A 22,737-nucleotide genomic window follows, 5' to 3' on the forward strand; every position below is an offset into this window, starting at 1 on the left:
TTTTCACACCTCTGAGTGATGTAGTTATATCCACATAGACCTGTAGAGTAGCCCTGGCCTAAGCCCTAGAGATCATTTGATCATCTCCCTTCCCACTGTTTAAAGACCAAGCTGATTAGACTTAATTGTGAGTCTTTGTTTTAGGAAGAGATCACTAGAACTGAAACCCCTGATAACCAGCGGTGGCGCCTTAGACCTGGGGTGGGACGGTCTTGCAGCGAGAGCCCAGCCTGCCGTAGCAGTGAGGTTCCCCACGGCCCACTGAGAGCTGGGGTAAGTGGTGACACCTCAGAACGTGGTATTGCAGAGCGTAGCAGGTGGCAGCGGAGACGCAGCAGCAGCGCCAGAGTGAAGGGAGGCAGCGGCAGAGAGCAGGGCCAGAGCCAATGGTGGCAGCAGGTGGCAGAGTTAGTGACTGCTGCAGCGGGTGGTGACGGCAGAGTGAACAGCGGCCGCTGTGAGTCAGTTGCAGAGGTGTCAGCTGCTGCTGAGGCATTGCTCAATGTTTCCCTCCCCCACTCTGAGGGTGGGAGGGGGACCGATATGAACGCACCTCTGCACTCTGGGTCTTTGATGACTAAGCACAAAAACCGTGAGTGGGGTGCAGTGGAGGGAGAGGGGACAGATGCACTAAAGGGATGCAATAGGGGAAACTGAGGCAAAGGACACTGCCCACTGTATCATGGGGTTGGTTTATGATAACGTGGTTTTGAATGTTAGTTAGTTTCCCAAACTAATGCGTGGTTCCCTTTCACTTTTAATAAAAGGTTTTTTTGTTGTTGTTTTGTTTTTTGTTATGCAGACTCGGTGCTTGTGAGTGAGGAAGTGTTGCCTCTTAGAGGTACCCAGGGGTGATGGTAAGTTTTCCCAGGCTACTGGATGAGGGTTCAAGCCAGTTCTGTGTTGCAGTGTTAAGAGGAACCCCTAGATACTGAATCTAGCCCTTGTTGCTGCCGACTTCAGCTGGTAGAAGGGTTACATAACTGATATAGCTATTCCAGTATTACAGCTAGTGTGGATGCAGTTATATCACTATAAAGGGGTCTTATATGTACAGTTTATTGCTCTTTTGCAAACTCTTTTTGAGTTCAGAACTCTTCATCTCCACAGCTGCAAGATTTTGTGGTTAAAAGTTTGAAATTTGGCCTTGAAATATCCCTCCTGAAGGAGAAGTACATAATGGGAGTGTTCCAGGGAAAATAGTCAAACTAGCAGAGCAGATGAACTGTATTTGTGTGTATGTGTGCTGCTGTAGCACTTTAGGGCTTGTCTCCACTTGCTGAGGGATCAATGCATGGTGATCGATCTACCAGGAGTCAATTTAGCAGGTCTAGTGAAGACCAGCTAAATCAACTGCCAGTTGCTCTCCTGTCAACTCTGGTACTCCAATGGAACAAGAAGCATAAGACAAGTCATTCTCCCCTCGACCCAGTGCAGTGTAGACACCGCAATAAGTCAACCCAAGGTACGTTAACTCCGGGCAGGTCTACACTACAGGGCTGAGTCGACCTAAGTTCTGCAACTCCAGCTTCAGGGCCCTGCTTGTTAGAGATCTGGTCTCTGTGGAGTGAATTCCTGTGAGCTACCATGAAAAACACATTACTTGTGTGGCTGGTTCCCCCTTTTCCTTTGTGCCAAATTTCTTATTGATTCTTCTGACTGTAAAGGGAGAGAAAGCCTTCTGACATTTCCTTGCCCTCTGATTCACTCTCATTTTGAAGCAGTGAATTTAAATCAGTCCCAGAGAATATCACTCACTTTGATAGAAAACCTGACCGTCTTTGTGTTTTTCTATGATATATACTTTGAATTAGGAGTGAGAGCCATTGGAGTGGGCATAGCTAGTTAGCTGCAGGAAGAGTAGAGGGCATTTATTAAGTTTATTTTAACAATCTGTGAACAAACAAAATATTAAATTATAGCTTAAGATGTGGCTGGGGATGGGATGGAATCTTCAGTTGCCATGGAGAGAAAATAAGAAATAGATGATTTGTAGTACAGGTCAAAAAGATGTTAGTAACAGGAACTTATTATTCATGTATCCAGCGCTGTACAAATATAATTGAACAGCTGTATACAAGAAAATAGAATAGAATTAATCTGTGAGTGGGTTGTGGGAGGGCAGTTGGAGAAAGGAATTTTCTTCCAACTATATTAAACATTAAGGCTCAGAAGACTTATAGAAGATTTATTACTACAAAACCTGTTGCATGTCATCAACTTAATAGGAATATTAAATAAATCATGTCTCATGCATGAAATCTCAGAATTGAATGCTTCCAGCAACTCTATCTGTAAATTCAGAGGAGGAAATAGGTAGACATCTGATTTCAGATTAACACTGGTTTTCATTAATACTACAGCTCTTCATCCCCAAACTGCTTTACAAAGCTTTTCAACATATCTGGGAAGTAGCTAAGTATTATTTCTATCCGATAGCTGGTGTAATCAAGGCAGTGGTAAGTGACCTGTTTAAAATCTTAGGGCAGTTAGTGCCAGAGAGAGGACTAAACCACAAGAACCTCAAGTTGCCAGTTATTTAAGTTAAGGGCTATTGTTGGTACAAGAACAAATAGATATAAACTGGCCATCAATAAGTTTAGGCTTAAAATTAGGCAAAGGTTTCTAACTATCAGATGAGTGAAGTTCTGCAACAGCCTTCCAAAGGGAGAATAGGGGGCAAAAAACCTAATTTGTTTCAAGACTGAGCTTGATAGATTTATGGAGGAGATGGTAGGGTGCCTACATAAGAACGGCATGACAATGGCATATGGTCCTGTTGCCCTGGATCTGAGGGATGTGTATATGTGTATGTCTCTTGTACCAAATTTTTAACATTTCTGCTGTGTTAAGAGGGCAAATTTTCTTGCTCCTTCTCACTTAAGTCTGCTTTTACTTTGTATAGCATGTATCTTCCATACACTCTACCCGTTATTATTATTAGAACACAGTGACTTAATCCCATACTTCTTAAAAGCAAGTACAATGTGTATATTATATACAGTTAACAAAGGTTCATTAATGAGTCCTTGGTTTTGCTCATTCAATGGATGCAGTATTTCTGCTGCTAGCTTCTACTGAAATGCTTGGTCATGTTCCCACAGCATCTCTGTCAGCTTGGTTTCAGAGTGACATACCAGCCCCAAACAGCTCAGCTCCCATGCCAATTCCACCAAGCGACCTTCGCTTTTGTTGCTGCCCCCCTTGGCCCGCTCATCCATTTTAAAACACATGTTTTTGTTCAGAAATTCCTTTCAACAGTTCACAACCACATTCCATCAGATTCATTAGGGAACTGCAGATTGGTAAAATTCAATGACACTGGCACATAAATAAACTGAACATCATTGTACAATATTTTCTTAGTAGCTCTTACCCTAAGCCATTAGCTAGATTTGTTTCCAATCCAGGGCATTTTGATCTTTTATACAATTGCTTAGTTTTAATACAATTCTTCTTCCATTTACAAAACATTGCCACATAGTTTTTCACTTCCTAATAACATTTACTTTACACCACAGTTAATGGTTAGGCTCCATTTCTTATATTCACTGATCTTCCCTGGTGTTGGGTTGGTTTCTGCTTCCAAAGCACACAGCCATCTGAAAAAGAAAACCCAACCGGTTGTGGCTCCTCTCTGGAGCCCTTTTCGGATTTTAATTAAGTAGCATGTTTTGTTTACACTTCTTTTATCCTGATTATTGTACACACTGCATGTTCCATGGGAATTCACACTCCTTCCATAATTTAATTCCCTCTCTTTATTTTCCATAACATTATATTAGCCATATTAATTTGCGCATAAAGTGGAGCTGCTTATTTTGTGCTTATGGAGTTTTCATCTCATGCTATCAGAGTGACTGTCTGATCACTCAGATCCACTCAGTGTTCTTAACACTGCTTCTCTTGTGCCCCGCTCCTAGGTGTAGCTCTGATTATTAATTTATTTATTTTCCTTCTGCAGCTCTTTCAGGTGTTACTTTATTACCAACAAAGTGATCCAGGGTCTCTCCCCAGGATCCTGGTTCTGGCCACCCCTTTAGTCCCTATTTGCATTTACTAATTCATATTTAACATTGATAGCCTAATTTTAAAAAGATGTTGAGCTTTGTAAAAGCATTGAGCCACCCAAAGGGTTAACTAACAAAGTTAAAACTGCCAGGAGAGGTTGACTGCTGCCCACAGAATGTCTGTCAGCTTTGCAGGCTTGAGTGAGAGATTCAAATGGATTTTTAGTGGAATCTTTTAAAAGCCAATTCATTTTAAACATATAAAATAGGGTTTTGAAAACCAGCAGTGTTTGTGAGAGCACAGGGGTGACTGGGAACAAGGGGCCAAGTTCTGAGGTTGCAACTGTCTCTAATCCCACAGTGTCATCTGTGTCCCATAATTTTCATGCCTTTTTTCTAATCCCACGAAGCCGCACGGCCCTCCTCGCTGTCTGCCATCTCGGATAGAAGCATGGAACCTGCACAGCTGTGCACTATTGTCAACAGCATTGAAAGCACAGGGTGCACAATCCTGCAGTGCTTGCAGAGCTGCAAGAAGAACTGAATCAGTGACGAATCTGACGATTTCTTGGAGCACAGTTTGTTGTCGGCAGTATTCACTTCTGGGCCCAAGAAATGAGCACTGACGGGTGGGATCCCATCGTAATGCAATCTCTGGATGACAAGCAGTGACTGCAGAACTTTTGGATGCTCAAAGCCACAGTCCTGTATCTGTGTGCTGAGCTCACCCCAGCCTGTCAGCACAGAGATGCCAAAATGAGAGCTTCACTAACAGTGGAGAAATGAATGGTGATTACTCCTTGGAAACTTGCAGCACCAGATTACTACCAGCCAATGGGAAATCAGTTTGGAGTCAGGAAATCCACTGGTGGGGGGGGCAATTATCATGCAAGCATGCAGGGCCATTAATAGCATCCTGCTACACAGGATTGTGACTTGTGGGAACACAGAGGATGGATTCGCTGCAATGGGGTTCCCAAACAGTGGTGGAGCGATAGACAGGACACGTATCCCTATTTTGGCACCAGACCACCTTGCCACGGAGTACATCAACAGAAAGGGAAATCATTGATGGATCACTGGGGACACTTCACTAACATCAGTGTGGGCTGGTCAGGGAAGGTGTATGATGCTCTCATCTTTAAGAACACAGGACTTTTTAGAAAGCTGCAAGCAGGGAATATAACATTGTCAATACATCTGTTAATTTTGTGTGTGGCTTAACCTATATGTTGTATCACGTTGTCAGTAACAAGTAATTGGGTGCTTTTAGACCTGCTAAGCACTTGGTAGCAGATGTTGCAAACTAATAAAGATGTTATGTTTTAAATAACAGACATTTATTTTGTAAAAGAATTCAGTGCAAAAAAAAACCAAAAAACTCCACAACATTTTAGAACAAATATATTTAAAACTTAATACAAGCTTAATAAATGAAGAACACAGAACTTATGAAGGGGAAAGAACTTCAGCTACAGGGACTCAGGGAATTTCAGCTACATGTACAGGAAGCTGTGATTGTCTTTAACGTCCCCCAGGGTGGAGTGGTAAAAGTAGGGCAGTGACCCCTGATGCCACATGGAATGTTGAGGGGAGTATAGGGAAGTCCAGATATTGAGCTCTCAGTGGACTTGCAGAGGGAGGTGAGACTGGGATTGCTGAAACTGCAGGCCAACCAGAGTCTGCAGCATCTGTGTTTGCTGCTTGAGGAGCCCCATTATGTCCCTGGCTCATCTACCTCTTCTTTTCCTGCTGGAGCTCCTGGGCCTTTCTCCTCTCCACTCTTTCCTTCTCCAGGCTGTCAGCAGTGTTCATCCTCCAGGCCATGTGCTCATGGTCTGATGCAGCACTGGCTTGTAGGATCTCACTAAACATGTCATTCCAAGTCCTCTTTTTTTTCTGCAATGGCAGCAGCTGCAAATAAAAAAACACAGAGGTACCCTTGTCAGTCTATTCACTATGGAAAGTGAAATTTACGATGCAGAACTCACTGCCCTTGCTCCTCTAACTACATTCTCACCTCTGCTTGGGATTGCTTGAGCACAACACCAGCCATGGTAAGTATGGACCACTGGGGGTTAGGGAAATGAGGGGGGAATTGCTCAGTTGCATGAATCTTGTAGTATAGCCCAATGGCACTGAATCTTAGCACTGTTTTCCACTGGCAGTGGGGATTTTAGCTGATCTCTCACTCCTGAGGGTAACAGGGGCAGAGACAGCACAGCTGCTGCGGGTGTTCTGAAGCCACCCAGACCCGTATGCTGATAGCCTGTGCACTGCAATGGCGTCTGCTGAGGTAATCACTGATTAGCATGTCCAGCCACAGAGGAAGAAATAAGGCAGCCCTTCCTAGAAATCTTCAGCAGAGGATTGCAAAGTACCTACATGAAAGTTTCATCAAGATCTCTCAGGAGGATTCAAGGGACATTCCGGTGCACATAAACAAACTGCTCCACAGGGTCCCCCTGCCTAACTTTAGCTCCACAGGATCCCCCTGCCTAACTTTAGAAGGGAATGAAAAGCAGATAACAACTCAACGTCTCTTGGTTGTACAATATGTATTCTAACACGAATAAATTATTGAAAAGTCAAAAGCTTTTCCTGCTATTTTGAGGACACCACCGCCTGCACTGGGCTCACTAGGGCTCAACTGGCAGGACGGTCTGGACTGTGGTGGAGTCAAGAACACATCCTGGCTTGCTGCACAGCTGGATTCTCCAGTCGCCTCTCCTCCATCCTCCTCCTCTTCCTCGTCCACCTCCTCCTCACTGTTCACAGCAGGGGCCTATGACTCAGGCTCCTTGGAGGTCTCCACGGTGTTACGTGTATGTGATGGAGTCTTCATCGAGTATGGCATGCAGCTCTTTGTAAAAGTGCCAGGTCTGTGGCTCTGCAACGGATTGGTTGTTGGCCACCCTGGCCTTCTGGCCACCCTGGCCTTCTGGCATGCCTGCTGCAGCTCCTTAGCTTTCATGTGACACTGTTGCTGGTCCATGTCATACCCCTTTTCTTGCATCCCCTGAGCAATCTGCTCATAGAAGTCCATGTTTCCAGGGCTGGTTCAGAGCTGTGCCTGACAGCCTCTTCTCCCCACAGGCCCAGGAGATCCAGTATCTCCTGTCTACTTCAGGCTGGAGCATATCTGGAGCATGTAGCCAGCATGAGCAGCTGGGCAGTTGCACTCAGCAGTGGAGAGCTGCTAGGTGTGCTTGCCAAGCTGGGCTGTCAGGAAAAGGAATTTCAAAAATTCACTGGGCTTTAAAGGGGAGGCGGGACTTCCAGTCTCTGTGACCCCAGGGCAGTGGAGTTAACAATGGTGACCACAGCTGTCAGTGTCTGGTATTGTGGGACAGCTGCTGGAGGACTGTTAAGATCAACATAGGTAATGCAGTGTCTACACTTGCACTGTGTCAACCTCAGTACATCAACCATGGCTCAGTGCCACTAAGGGAGGTGCCGTTATTTTAATGTAGACACATGCATGACACGGTTGATACGTCATCATAACTTTTGTAGCTTAGACCAGCCTCAGTACAGTCCTTGAAGGACTGCTGCTTTTTATTTGGATTTATGCAAGTAGGTAACAGACACTGTTTTCTCCCTGACCTCCAAGGAATGTTTTCCATGTAGTTTGTTTCCTCGTGTACGACTTTAATTTGCTCTTTATGCTTTTTACATTCATCCCTCAAGGTGGCACATTTTGTTTGCAAAGATTTAGCCACCAAATTCAATCTCTGTAACACAGATTTGTCTGTGCTTTCTTTACTTTGGAATTGTTTAAGAAAGCAGTATTAACATTGTCACCATGTTTCAGAGTAGCAGCCGTGTTAGTCTGTATCCGCAAAAAGAAAAGGAGGACTTGTGGCACCTTAGAGACTAACAAATTTATTTGAGCATAAGCTTTCGTGAGCTACAGCTCACTTCATCACCCATGGGCCTTTTGCTTTTAAAATATCTGTGGCATTCCAGCATCTTACACTGTGCTTTGCCAACAAGCTTTCCATCTAGGTATCCTAGGTACAGTACCTTCCATTTCCCTTGTGTTACGGATTTTCTCTTTAGGAGAAAGAAAAGGAGTATTTGTTTTTCCACTGAATGCATTCGATGAAGTGAGCTGTAGCTCACAAAAGCTTATGCTCAAATAAATTGGTTAGTCTCTAAGGTGCCACAAGTCCTCCTTTTCTTTTTACGAATACAGATTAACACGGTTGCTACTCTGAAACCTCTCTTTAGGAGAGATATTATAGTGGCCCCAGAGGATAGGTCACTACCTCTTCACTATGTGGGTTCAGAGCAACTGAAATTGATGTCAGGGGTCCCTTCATGGTTGCCAGAAATATTGGAATTATTAATAATTGAAATTATTAATGTTAATGTGGGAGACCACCAGACACCAATTTAACCATGAATTCCTTTATTAAGTCCAAAGGCCAAATGATATTTTACACAATTGCTCTAAACATGCCCAACAGCCTAAAAATAAGCAGTCAGTCCAGTTTGAAGCAGTTTATCCTTCTACTTTCCTTCCTCCAAGCCCTCCCCTGCCTTGCTTACCAGCAGAACAATGTTTCTTTTCAGACAGTTTTCCTTTTTCTCATTACTGCAGCTTTTCATTTTATGAATTACTTTTTGAAGCATACATCCTTTCTACACTGCAAGTAATAACAAATACCACTAATTATTCTCATGGCCTTCCTTTGCTTGCTGATTTGGGTCCTTGTCCTTGCTAGCCACAAAAGGTAAAGCAAATATATCATTTTTCTGAACCAAATTTAAGCTAACTTTAATTTTTTAAAACTATCCCTATACAGCTCTTTGCTTATGAAAACACATGCCCAGTGATCTGTACATACACAATGTGGAAGTATAATGCCTCCTCAGGAAGAAGAAGAATTAACGACAGGTAAACTATAAGGCTCAATGGCTTGCTTAGGATTATGAGTCCTAGGCCATGGAGAAGAAGCCAGGGAGTCAGATGCAGAGAGATTTTTCTATATGTGTTTGAGACGGCAAGCTCTCTGGAGCACAGAATGTCTTTGACACTGTACAAGACAAAAAAGAAATGCTTTGTTCATGTGTAATATAGCTGAAATATCCAGAGCCTACTGGCCGTCAGGGCACACTGCAAGACATGTCTGTCTATATGCGGTGGGTTGGGAGGGGAATCTGACTTGTGGGGGTAGGGAGTCTGGTGTTCTGTCAGCAGCTTAATTATACTTGTTTTTGTAACTTATGGCAGAGATGCCTAAAGTCTTGGGTAGGTGACTCTTTATTTTTTGTATAAATCTGAAAAAATGAATAGTAAATGGTGAGGCAAAGCTTCAGAAGTCAATAATGCATGAATTGTATCACTCTACATTCACTTTGGAAGAGAAAGCAGTCTCCTGGCTCTAACTAGACAATTCCCTAGGGATTACAGTGCTAGTTGCTTCATGGCTGCTTAGCAGCCTAGCCCTTGGGACAGACATTGAAATGTTCTTGTAACTAATATATGGGAAGTTGCTTCAGTGAATTCTTGAAAATGATTGGTTGATTTCACTGGTACGATCCAGTTCATCCATTCTGGAGTACCACAAAGCAGCCACTTCATACTGGTGAATATGGCAGTAAATTAATAGATGTAGGTACTTAAATTTATTCTTTTAATGTATTCCTTACAGCAATTTGTAGATATCTATAATTATAACTAGAGCTATTCAAAATTTTTTGCCAACAGTTTTCCACTGAAAACAGTGCAGTTTCATCAAAATTGAAATGTTTGGGAATGTGTTGATTTTTGACAATTTTTCAATAGCAACAAGTATAAACATTTTTTAGATGTGTGTTTCATTTTGACTTACTGTATAAACTATTAATTTTAAAATATGAATATACACATTATAATGTAAACATCTCAATGAAATGAATCAAAACGATACAACAAATGTTTTGACTGAAACAAAATGTTTTTCAGAATGTTCATGTCACAGCAAATTTCAAAATTTCAGCCTTTCATTTCAAACTGGAATCATTATTATTATTATTATTATTTTATTTTAAATGTCAGAATTTTTTGTGGGAACTGTTGGGAACTGAAGAAAATGTCAGTTCCCAACCAGCTTTTCTGTTAAAGAATATTTTTGTTCAGTTGAAAGCATTCATTTTAAAAGGATTTATTATAAATATAGTGTGTAGAGAGGCTGGCTAATGTGCGGTCTATTTGATCTTCTGACTATGGTTTATTCAGAGATTTTTAAGGCCAGAAGGATCACTAGATCCTCTGTCCTTCTGTATAATGCAAGCCATAGAATTTCATCCATTTACCTATGTATTGAGCCCAATAGCTTGTTTGACTGAAACTGGCGGTTAATGTGGTGAATTGAATGCCCCATAATGTAGCAAGGCTGTGAATCTCAATAAATGCTCTATTGTACTAGGTAAGGAAAGCCTCCCAGGCCATCTGCTATGTCAAAAAGATAAGGGAATGCAACTAATTGTAAAACACTAACAAACCCATCAGATACAACTGTTACGCTGAGAGGTCTTGGTGACTGCATGGATAACAAACCTCTTTGTCAGGTTTCAGAGTAGCAGCCCGTGTTAGTCTGTATCCGCAAAAAGAAAAGGAGTACTTGTGGCACCTTAGAGACTAAGGGTATGTCTACACTACGAAATTAAGTCGAATTTATAGAAGTCGGTTTTTTAGAAATCGGTTTTATATATTCGAGTGTGTGTGTCCCCACAGAAAATGCTCTAAAGTGCATTAAGTGCATTAACTTGGCGGAGCGCTTCCACAGTACCGAGGCAAGCGTCGACTTCCGGAGCGTTGCACTGTGGGTAGCTATCCCACAGTTCCCGCAGTCTCCGCTGCCCATTGGAATTCTGGGTTGAGATCCCAATGCCTGATGGGGCTAAAACATTGTCGCGGGTGGTTCTGGGTACATATCGTCAGCCCCCCGTTCCCTCCCTCCCCCCCCCGTGAAAGCAAGGGCAGACAATCATTTCGCGCCTTTTTTCCTGAGTTACCTGTGCAGACGCCATACCACGGCAAGCATGGAGCCCGCTCAGCTCACTTTGGCAATTAGGAGCACATTAACCACCACACTCATTATTCAGCAGTATATGCAGCACCAGAACATGGCAACGCGATACCGGGCGAGGAGGCGACGTCAGCGCGGTCCCGTGAGTGATCAGGACATGGACACAGATTTCTCTGAAAGCATGGGCCCTGCCAATGCATGCATCATGGTGCTAATGGGGTAGGTTCATGCTGTGGAACGCCGATTCTGGGCTCGGGAAACAAGCACAGACTGGTGGGACCGCATAGTGTTGCAGGTCTGGGACGATTCCCAGTGGCTGCGAAACTTTCGCATGCGTAAGGGCACTTTCATGGAACTTTGTGACTTGCTTTCCCCTGCCCTGAAGCGCATGAATACCAAGATGAGAGCAGCCCTCACAGTTGAGAAGCGAGTGGCGATAGCCCTGTGGAAGCTTGCAACGCCAGACAGCTACCGGTCAGTTGGGAATCAATTTGGAGTGGGCAAATCTACTGTTGGGGCTGCTGTGATGCAAGTAGCCCACGCAATCAAAGATCTGCTGATATCAAGGGTAGTGACCCTGGGAAATGTGCAGGTCATAGTGGATGGCTTTGCTGCAATGGGATTCCCTAACTGTGGTGGGGCTATAGACGGAACCCATATCCCTATCTTGGCACCGGAGCACCAAGCCGCCGAGTACATAAACCGCAAGGGGTACTTTTCGATAGTGCTGCAAGCTCTGGTGGATCACAAGGGACGTTTCACCAACATCAACGTGGGATGGCCGGGAAAGGTGCATGATGCTCGCATCTTCAGGAACTCTGGTCTGTTTCAAAAGCTGCAGGAAGGGACTTTATTCCCAGACCAGAAAATAACTGTTGGGGATGTTGAAATGCCTATATGTATCCTTGGGGACCCAGCCTACCCCTTAATGCCATGGCTCATGAAGCCATACACAGGCAGCCTGGACAGTGGTCAGGAGCTGTTCAACTACAGGCTGAGCAAGTGCAGAATGGTGGTAGAATGTGCATTTGGACGTTTAAAGGCGCGCTGGCGCAGTTTACTGACTCGCTTAGACCTCAGCGAAACCAATATTCCCACTGTTATTACTGCTTGCTGTGTGCTCCACAATATCTGTGAGAGTAAGGGGGAGACGTTTATGGCGGGGTGGGAGGTTGAGGCAAATCGCCTAGCTGCTGGTTACGCGCAGCCAGACACCAGGGCGGTTAGAAGAGCACAGGAGGGCGCGGTACGCATCAGAGAAGCTTTGAAAACCAGTTTCATGACTGGCCAGGCTACGGTGTGAAAGTTCTGTTTGTTTCTCCTTGATGAAACCCCCCGCCCCTTGGTTCACTCTACTTCCCTGTAAGCTAACCACCCTCCCCTCCTCCCTTTAATCACCGCTTGCAGAGGCAATAAAGTCATTGCTGCTTCACAGTCATGCATTCGTTATTCATTCATCACACAAATAGGGGGATGACTACCAAGGTATCCCAGGAGGGGTGGTGGAGGAGGGAAGGAAAATGCCACACAGCAATTTAAGCACAGCACTTTAAAAGTTTACAACTTTAAAATTTATTGAATGACAGCCTTCTTTTTTTTGGGCAATCCTCTGTGGTGGAGTGGCTGGTTGGCCGGAGGCCCCCCCACCGCGTTCTTGGGCGTCTGGATGTGGAGGCTATGGAACTTGGGGAGGAGGGCGGTTGGTTACAGAGGGGCTGCAGTGGCAGTCTGTGCTCCAGCTGCCTTTGCTGCAGCTCAACCATACACTGGAGCATACTGGTTTGGTCCTGCAGCAGCCTCAGCATTGAATCCTGCCTCCTCTCATCACGCTGCCGCCACCTTTGAGCTTCAGCCCTGTCTTCAGCCCGCCACTTACTCTCTTCAGCCCGCCACTTACTCTCTTCAGCCCTCCACCTCTCCTCCCGGTCATTTTGTGCTTTCCTGCACTCTGACATTATTTGCCTCCACGCATTCGTCTGTGCTCTGTCAGTGTGGGAGGACAGCATGAGCTCGGAGAACATTTCATCGCCAGTGCGTTTTTTTTTCTTTCTAAGCTTCACTAGCCTCTGGGAAGGAGAAGATCCTGTGATCATTGAAACACATGCAGCTGGTGGAGAAAAAAAAAGGGACAGCGGTATTTAAAAAGACACATTTTATAAAACAGTCGCTACACTCTTTCAGGGTAAACCTTGCTGTTAACATTACATACATAGCACATGTGCTTTCGTTACAAGGTCGCATTTTGCCTCCTCCCACCGCGTGAACGGATTTTGGTTGAATGCCAGCAAACATACACTGCAATGCTTTGTTCTACAGTGATTCCCGAGTACGTGTTACTGGCCTGGAGTGGTAAAGTGTCCTACCATGAAGGATGAAATAAGGCTGCCCTCCCCAGAAACCTTTTGCAAAGGCAGAACCGCAAATGCCAGGGCAAAGTAATCCTTTCACATGCTTGCTTTTAAACCATGTATAGCATTTTAAAAGGTACACTCACCAGAGGTCCCTTCTCCGCCTGCTGAGTCCAGGAGGCAGCCTTGGGTGGGTTCGGGGGGTACTGGCTCCAGGTCTAGGGTGAGAAACAGTTCCTGGCTGTCGGGAAAACCGGTTTCTCCGCTTGCTTGCTGTGAGCTATCTACAACCTCCTCCTCATCATCTTCTTCGTCCCCAAAACCTACTTCCATATTGCCTCCATCTCCATTGAAGGAGTCAAACAACACGGCTGGGGTAGTGGTGGCTGAACCCCCTAAAATGGCATGCAGCTCATCATAGAAGCGGCATGTTTGGGGCTCTGACTCAGAGCGGCTGTTCGCCTCTCTGGTTTTCTGGTAGGCTTGCCTCAGCTCCTTCAGTTTCACGCGGCACTGCTTCGGGTCCCTGTTATGGCCTCTGTCCTTCATGCCCTGGGAGATTTTCAGAAAGGTTTTGGCATTTCGAAAACTGGAACGTAGTTCTGATAGCACGGATTCCTCTCCCCAAACAGCGATCAGATCCCGTACCTCCCGTTCGGTCCATGCTGGAGCTCTTTTGCGATTCTGAGACTCCATCATGGTCACCTGTGCTGATGAGCTCTGCATGGTCACCTGCAGCTTGCCATGCTGGCCAAACAGGAAATGAGATTCAAAAGTTCGCGGTTCTTTTCCTGTCTACCTGGCCAGTGCATCTGAGTTGAGAGTGCTGTCCAGAGCGGTCATAATGGAGCACTCTGGGATAGCTCCCGGAGGCCAATACCATCGAATTGTGTCCACAGTACCCCAAATTCGAGCCGGCAACGTCGATTTAAGCGCTAATCCACTTGTCAGGGGTGGAGTAAGGAAATCGATTTTAAGAGCCCTTTAAGTCGAAATAAAGGGCTTCATTGTGTGGACGGGTGCAGGTTTAAATCGATTTAACGCTGCTAAATTCGACCTAAAGTCCTAGTGTAGACCAGGGCTAACATATAAGTGAGCTGTAGCTCACAAAAGCTTATGCTCAAACCTCTTTGAGATTGGGTGTGAACACAGCCTTCAATTGACATAACTATTGGGATAAATTAATCACAGACCTCCCCTCACCTAAGACAAAAGTGTTGTGAACCTGCACAGGGATTTGGACTGAGTGCAGGGAGAGGGGTTTTGCTGAGCAGTGTGTGTGTGTGTGTGTGCGTGTGAGAGAGAGAGAAAAGAAAAACAACACAGAATAGAAACTGAGGACTGGTCCACACTACAAAGTTGGGTCAGTGTAAGCCGCCTTGCATTGACCTAGTTTTGCATGTGTCTGAGTACACTAAAATTTGTCTCCCACTGATGTAAGCTCTTCTTTATGCTGACATAGTATCACCACCTCCCTGAGCGGTGCTGAGCCATGGTCAATGTACTGAGGTTAATACAACGCAAGTGTAGATATTGCGTCACCTATATCAACTGTGACAGTCCTCCAGCAGCTGTCCCATATGCCTGATACTGACTGCTTCAGTCACCATTGTGAACTCCATGCACAGGGGTCACAGAGATCAGAAGTTCACCCCCATCCCCTTTAAAACCCTGTGAATGTTTGAAATGCCCTTTCCTGATTGTACATCTTGGTGAGCATTAGCAGTTCTCCAGTGTTGTGTGAAACTGCCCAGATGACCCTGCCAGCTATGTACTCCAGAAATGCTCTGGCCTGGAGTAGACAGGAGATACTTGATCTCCTGTGTGATGGGTTGGATCACAGAAAAACCTCTAGGACCTGCCACCTGATGTGCCAAGACTACTTCTGCTCCTGCTTTCTTGCCCAGTCAGCTTAGGACTTCAGTGCCCTGCCTGGTTTGAGCCAGACCCGCTAGCCTGCTGTAAACCCAGACCCAGATCTGAACCACATCCCCTGACAGCTGTAGGCTGAAATGAAAGCAGTTTACAGAAGTGTGCCTGTCTTTAACACTCAGATGCCCAACTCCCAATGGGGTCCAAACCGTAAATAAATCCTTTTTACCCTGTATAAAGCTTACACAGGGTAAACTCATAAATTGTTTGCCCTCTATAACACTGATAGAGAGATATGCACAGCTGTTTGCTCCCCCAAGTATTAATACATACTCTGGGTTAATTAATAAGTAAAAAGTGATTTTATTAAATACAGAAAGTAGGATTTAAGTGGTTCCAAGTAGTAACAGACAGAACAAAGTGAATTACCAAGCAAAATAAAACAAAACCCGCAAGTCTATGTCTAATAAAATTGAATACAGACAAAACCTCACCAGTTCCAGTAAGCTTCCTTTTACAGACTCATCTCCTTCTAGTCTGGGTCCAGTAATCACTCACACCCTCTGTAGTTACTGTTTTTTGTTCCAGTTTCTTTTAGGTATCCTTGGGGGGGTGCAGAGGCTATCTCCTTAGCCAGTTGAAGACAAAATGGAGGGGTCTCCCATGGGCTTAAGTAGACTTTCTCTTTTGGTTAGAGACCCCCTCCTCTCTCCTATGCAAAGTCCAGCTCCAAGATGGAGTTCTGGAGTCACCTGGGTAAGTCACATGTCCATCCATGGCTCACAGTTTCTTACCAGGTAGCAGCCATGGGTCACATGCTACCTTGAATGTCCTCAAGTAGACTTCTTATGTGGATTGGAGCATTCCAAGATCCATTGTACTTTAAGTGCTTCTTGATTTGCACATTCCTTTTTCAAGAAGCTGACCAAATGCTTTACAAAGTTTACTTAAAAATCAAGCCAGTACACAGCCAATATTCATAACTTCGAATACAAAAATGACACATGCATACAAATAGGATTAATAGACTCAGTAGATCATAACCTCTACAGAGATATGCTACATGGCAGATGTAGCATAAAACATATTCTAGTTATGCCATATATACATTCATAAGCATATCTCAATAAAGCCTTATGGAGGGCACCGTCACATCCTGGGCCTGTGGGAAGAATAGGCTGTACAAGCACAGCTCTGGACCAGCTATAGAAACATCAACATCTATAGGCAGATTGAACAGAGGATGCAGAAGGAGGAGTATGAAAAGGATCAGCAGCAGTGTCACATACAAGCAAAGGAACTGCAGCAGGCATATCAGAAAGTCAGAGAGGCCAACAATCAATCTGGTGCCAAGCTGCAGATCTGCGGCATTTACAAAGAGCTGCATGTCGTACCTGGGGGAGACCACACCGCCACCAGGGATACCTCCAGAAGCTTGAGTCACAGCCTCCAGCCATGAACAGCGAGGATGAGGAAGATGTGGGGGTGGGATGCTGGGACTATTTTTATAGTGGGGGTGCTGAATCATACTGTAAGCCCTGTATATAATGGAAAACACTTCAAGCCAGGGGGGGAAGCAGCACCCTCAGCACCCCTAATTCCAGCACCTATGTGTGGAGGAGGCAGAGGGGATGGGGGATTTGCTACCGGGGGAGGCCCAGCTATGTTGCGAGCCAGGACCTGTTTGAGACTCCATTGCTGTCAAGTCAGTCGCAGGAGATAAGCATGGATGAGACTAGTGCAGAGGAAGGAACCTTGGGGAAGTGTGTAAATTTATTTCCCATTAGAATGATGACACCCGCAACTTAGCAGAACACAGCTATGAAAGTCACATGAATTTACTCATACTAGAAAAGATACAGCAAAGAGAGGTAGAGTTATTTGGTTTTCATTCCCCTGTAGAGTTTGTGGAGAGGCCATGAGGAGCACTTTGTTTGTAGACACCAGGATGTCACTTGAATTCTCCTGAGAGATCTCAATGAAACTTTCATAGTGGTACTCTGCAGTCCTTTCCTAAAGGTTTCAAGGGATGGCTGCCTTATTTCTTCTTGCACAGCAGGACACTTTTCCATGCTAGTCAGTGACAACTTCAGCAGGCACCATTGCGGTGCTCAGGCTAGCTGCATAGGGGCCTGGGCAGTTTCAGGACGCCAGCAACTGTTGTGTTCTCTGTGCCTTTGTTATTCTCAGGAGTCAGGTATCAGCTAAAGTATCAGTGGTGATCACTGGCTGTGGAAAATGGTGCCAGGATTCAGTGCCATTGCTGTATGCTCCCATCTAGTTTCATGCAACCAAGGAATTCTTTCATTTCCCAAACCCCTGGTGAGCCATACTTACCAGGGCTCGTGCTGTGAGTGGTGCCCTGCACAACCAGTGTGAAGCAGAAGTGTCAATAAGCACATCTTGCTTAAAACTTTAGGGGAGCAAGGAAAGGGGGTTCTGAACCTTAACTTTTGATTTCCATTATGACCATACTGACAATGGAATTTCTGAGTGTTGTATCTGTAGCTGCTGCAGTTGCGGCCTCGAGGGTTTTCGTTTCCACACAAGCGGAACATCTGAGCCAGATACGGAGAAGAAAGAAGAGGTCTCAGGGTGATCTGTTCTGTGAGATGCTGAAAGCCAGTGGTGCATCAGACCATGAACAGAGGGTTTGGAGAATGAATATCACAGACTACATGGAGAGGGAAAGAGTGGACAGGAGAAAGGCCCAGCAGGGAGAGGAGAGGGAGATGCACCAGGACATAATGGGGCTTCTCTGGCAGCAAACACAGATATTGAAAGTATCAGGGGGTTGCCGTGTTAGTCTGTATCCACAAAAACAAGAAGTCTGGTGGCACCTTAAAGACTAAGCATAAGCTTTCATGGGTAAAACACCACTTCTTCAGATGCACGAAGGCCAGATGTTGCAGACTCTTGTGGACCTACAAGGCCTATAATCCTGGGCTTTTCTTTCTTTCCAGGCCATGGAGAACTGCAGCACAGCATCTCCCTATGCTCCACCTCAGCACTCCACATGGCATCAGGGGCCATATCCCTACTCCTACCACTCCACACCAAGGGACAGTAAGGACAACCACAGCTTCATATACACTGATCTGTGAGAGCCACAGTGGATGTATGCATAGCTAAAATGCACATGAATGTTCCTTCCTCTTCTTTATGCTCTGTCTCAAATTTATTATGATTTTAATGTATTTACTTTTGACCTTTGCAGAATTTTTTGAGGTGTTTTCATTAGTCAGTAAAATTCTTTTGTTTGGAAAATAATTCATTTTTATTAGTTCCCAACAGATGCTGCGTAATGCGTGGTGGCAGTGAAACCAGGGAACACAATCAGTGACACACAAACACACAGTGTCTTAATCAAAAATGTATAGCACATACCACTACATTAATAGGTACATTGTCAGTGTTACAGTTCTAGATGTGCTGCGAGCACCACACAATTCTTAACAGACCCTCAGACTGCAGGACCAGATGGAGCATGGCACAGAACAACACATGACTGTGACTCCCTATTAAAGTGCTCTTTCAAAGCTTCCCTAAGCCAGATAGCTCCTCGCTGAGCTCTACTGATAGGCCGTATGTCCAGCTGTTCAAGCTCAGCAGACATCTGTTCCACATCACCGTCCACCCCAGCCAGGTCCAGATTTACATCTTACATGCCCCTAGGCACAGCATCTTCAGCACTCCCCTCCCCCCGCACCGACTACAGCTGATCTTTGTGTTTTCTGTACAAAATGAAACTTTTAACTCACATTTAACTTTTAGGCACCCCTAAAATGCTGGTGCTTCTAGGCACCTGCCTACTGTGCCTAATTGGAAATCTGGCCCTGACCCCAGCGGCAACTTCTCCCTCTTTGCTTCACAGATGTTATAGCTGTCTGTTGTGCCTGCATAATCATTGGGATATTTTCTCACTGAGATCTAATCTGGCAAGTAAACAACACCAGCGTCCCTTCAGTCTACCAAAAGCACCTTCAACTGTCATTCTGCCCCTGCTGAGCTGATAATTGAATCATTCTTTGATGCTGTCGAGGTGGCTGGTGAATGCTCTTATGTTTAAGGCAATTGAATGGGGACAGTGAAGTGGTTGTAAGAATTTTTGAACGTGGGCAAAATGATGTATTTTTCCATAATCTCATTGTCAGAAATGGTGGAGCCATTTCAGCAGAGCTTTCAAGAAACCTCAGTCTGATGCAGACAGCTAGCATGGTACCAGTTTAGCAAAGTTACAAGCAATGCAAAACAGGATCTAGTAACTGAAAGTGTCAGACAATTTTCACCATAGGCAGCAGTGGTAGTGGTCTCTGTAGTGCGTAGAGAGCACATGATGATGTGATACAAAGGTTTTAAGGGCACGAGTTCAGGGTGGGTCCATTACTCACAGGAGGCGAAGCCACGAGTGAATTACGCAGCGGTTCCTAAGCAAGTGTCAGAAAAACCTTCCTCCTGCATCACCATGCATTCTGTATATACCACATCTTACAGAAAATCTATTTTAGAAATGGGAGTCTTACAATATTTTATTGAATCTATATTTCATATCCCTCAGTTTACAAAATCAGGGTTCCTTAGCTCCCAAGAGTCCAACTGTAAAGCCTTAAGAGCGGAAGAAAAAATATAAGTCATAGATTTAAAAAACTGGTAAAAATCTTACATAACTTTTTTTGCCTAAACAAAAATGTTCTCGCTGGGAAGTCCAATATCTCAGAACATCTCAAGGCTCAAAGCTAGAATTGGGTATCACAGTGGGAATATCTCCTGTCTAGTGGAAAACATCTCGTGTTTCTAGAGGCACCTGCCATGGGACAAAGAGTGAATATTGCCCTTCCTGCATCCCAGATTAGTGGAATTTGTGGGGAAGCGATATATTTATCTGCCAGTTTACTTAAAACTTCTTTACATGGTGGGCCAAATCCTCAGTTGTGTTAAGAGTGTTGGGTTCCACTGATGTCTACATGGATTTACACTAGATGAGGATCTGGCCCACTATGTCATGATTTTATGAAACAATTCCTTAAACTAAATTGTGGAGGGGGTTTCTGCTCCCCTTTACATGGTTAGATGGGTCTTTGCAGCAAGGACGACCCTAACTGTCTGACTATATACAAAGTGCTGAGAAATGTACAAAATCAACTGAAATCAATTAGAAATGTTTTTCTACCACTTCAACAGTAATTTTCTGGTGTTGTTTCTAACCAGAGTAGGTGCACAATTTTTGGGCAGAAATGTCATTTTTTTTTCATCCATTAACTATTATTCATTTTTTTCTTTCTCCTTGTTTTATATCCACACCTTTTCCACCCCCTGCAATGTAGTGGTGTCTAGTCCCTGCAGCTCTTTACTCGTGTGGCTAGTCCTCACTGGAATTACTCCCACTAAAATCCATGGATGAAATCCTGGCCCCACTGTGGTTAATGGCAAAGCTTCCACTGACTTCAATGGAGACAGCATTTCACCAAAGTGTTTCAGGATTCATAGCTTATAAAGACAGAAGGAACCACCACTGTGATCATCTAGTGTGCCCTTCTGCAGTGAACCCTTATGCACCGAACCTGCAATGGGCTTCTGTCAGCAAAACCCCTGCTCTTGCACAAAACCCCATTGACCTCAGTGGGGCTCTATATGCAAACTGGCAAGGAGCATTTCAGGATCCAGCCCTGATGTTCATAAATTTCTTTTCTTATGTTTGTAAAGCACCATACCCCCCTATGGCACAATCTAAATCATCAATAACACTGCTGGATTTTGTACATTCATTTCAAATGACTCAGCCAACAGCACAACATTCAGGGCCATAGCAGAACTCTTATGAGATTTATCATTTAAATCAGAACTGCTGTGGTTCTGCTGTCGTCTTTTCAATCCCCACAGCTCAGCAGGAGCCCAGCTATTTGAGAAAGGTCACTTTTCCAAGTAAACAATTCTTTCATTTTTTCCCCAGTGAAAGTGAGTTTAAGTAACTTTTGAAATTTTGGATTTAAACTTCCAGCCTCATGAGAGAAATAAATGATTTAGGGTTCTGGAACTCTCCCAGATATTCAGATTAATTTGAAATGAAATACAGAAACTAATTACCTGGTTTTCATGTTTTGTGGGTATATTAATATGACAGACAAATGACAATGGACATCATAAAGTTATACCGAAACACTGTAGGTGTTTTTATATAAAATAAAGCAATTAAACCTCTCTTACAATTCTTTAAAATGACTTGTTAAACTTCAAATATAAAAAAATACTATAGCTAATGATTGCTGATCTGGTTTTCTTGGTTAATAACACAGATAAGAGTTATCGTTAAACACTTTGACTTACCTCTGTCTTTCCAACCCACTTCAGGTTACATGTTTATTATTATTTTATTCCATTAAAAGTTTATTACTATACCCATTAAAAGTAAAGAGAAAGCCCACATGCACAGCTACTTCCGTGTTGTTGGGGCAAGATTTGATTTTGTTGGGTTCACCGACCAGTTTCATAGAAAGTTTAGTTCCTCAGCTACCTGAACAGAATTTATTGGCTCTTCAAAATTTTATCCCTCAGGAAATGGTGATTTGGTATGAAAACTCCTAACGTCCTTAGCTATTGCTTAGAATTCGTCTGTCTGATTCTCTCCAAAGTTTTCTTTGTCAAAATTATTAAATTGGTTGGTTTTTTTAAATAAGCTATTTATGCAGATGAAAATATTCATTTCTGCAGTTTCTTAACAAGAATTTCAAAATGTTCCTGGTGACGGCTCTTTATTTTAAAGCTGTATAGGGTCTTTGTTCCTGGACAAAAAAAATCAAGCTCTATGCATCATCCTTCTGTCAGGTGTTGTCAGCAGCCGCGAAAAGGACTGCGTTCAGGAATCTAAGGGGTTCCTTTTAAGATTCTAACAAACACCACAGGCTTGAGGCCACAGGGCTTACATCAGTAAGGGATGAGTGATGTTTTCAGAAAGACTTAAGTAACTTGGGCCCTAAGAAACTAAGGTGCTTTTGAACCTTTTATCTGATGTTGTGCTGTGGCCAACCTGCTTATTAGCCATGTCAGGGACTGACCTGGCCCATGAAATGCCTCAGCTCTCATGGTTAAAGGTGTGGTTTAAAATACTAGGTAGGCAAAGTGCACATTTTCCAGATTCCATAGGCTAACTCATCCTTTTTCAGCCAAATGAATGACTCCAAATAAATGGCTTCTTGCAGCCAAAAAAGCAAGATGGGTTCTTGCAGCTAGAGTTTTTCAATGCTAAGATAGTTTGCAAATCACTTTCAGTGTTGCATTGTCTCATCTCAGAGAAAATCTGCTTCCTTTCCACTTCACTTCCTAGTGCAAACACTACCGAAATGCTCACCCGTCTTATGCAGCTTTCTTTTCCCAGATGGGACAATCATCAGTGGCTGAAGACATCCCATCTCCCACCCCTATTGCAGAATTTCTTTGCTGTCCCTGCAGTAGGGATAGAAACTTTGCTTTTTCACTAAACCCGTGTTTTGG

General features: G+C 44.1%; 1 long non-coding RNA gene across 1 annotated transcript; it reads left to right on the forward strand.

Moving 5' to 3' along the window:
• The first annotated feature begins 148 nt into the window (after positions 1 to 148).
• Positions 149 to 21,411, forward strand: LOC142070949 (uncharacterized). Its single transcript, XR_012666884.1, has 3 exons — positions 149 to 273; positions 803 to 857; positions 18,213 to 21,411. It is a non-coding gene; the product is annotated as an uncharacterized LOC142070949 (long non-coding RNA).
• The last annotated feature ends 1,326 nt before the right edge of the window (positions 21,412 to 22,737 follow it).

This window comes from Caretta caretta, chromosome 2 (assembly GCF_965140235.1).
Source record: "Caretta caretta isolate rCarCar2 chromosome 2, rCarCar1.hap1, whole genome shotgun sequence".
NCBI classification, from domain to species: Eukaryota; Metazoa; Chordata; order Testudines; family Cheloniidae; genus Caretta; species Caretta caretta.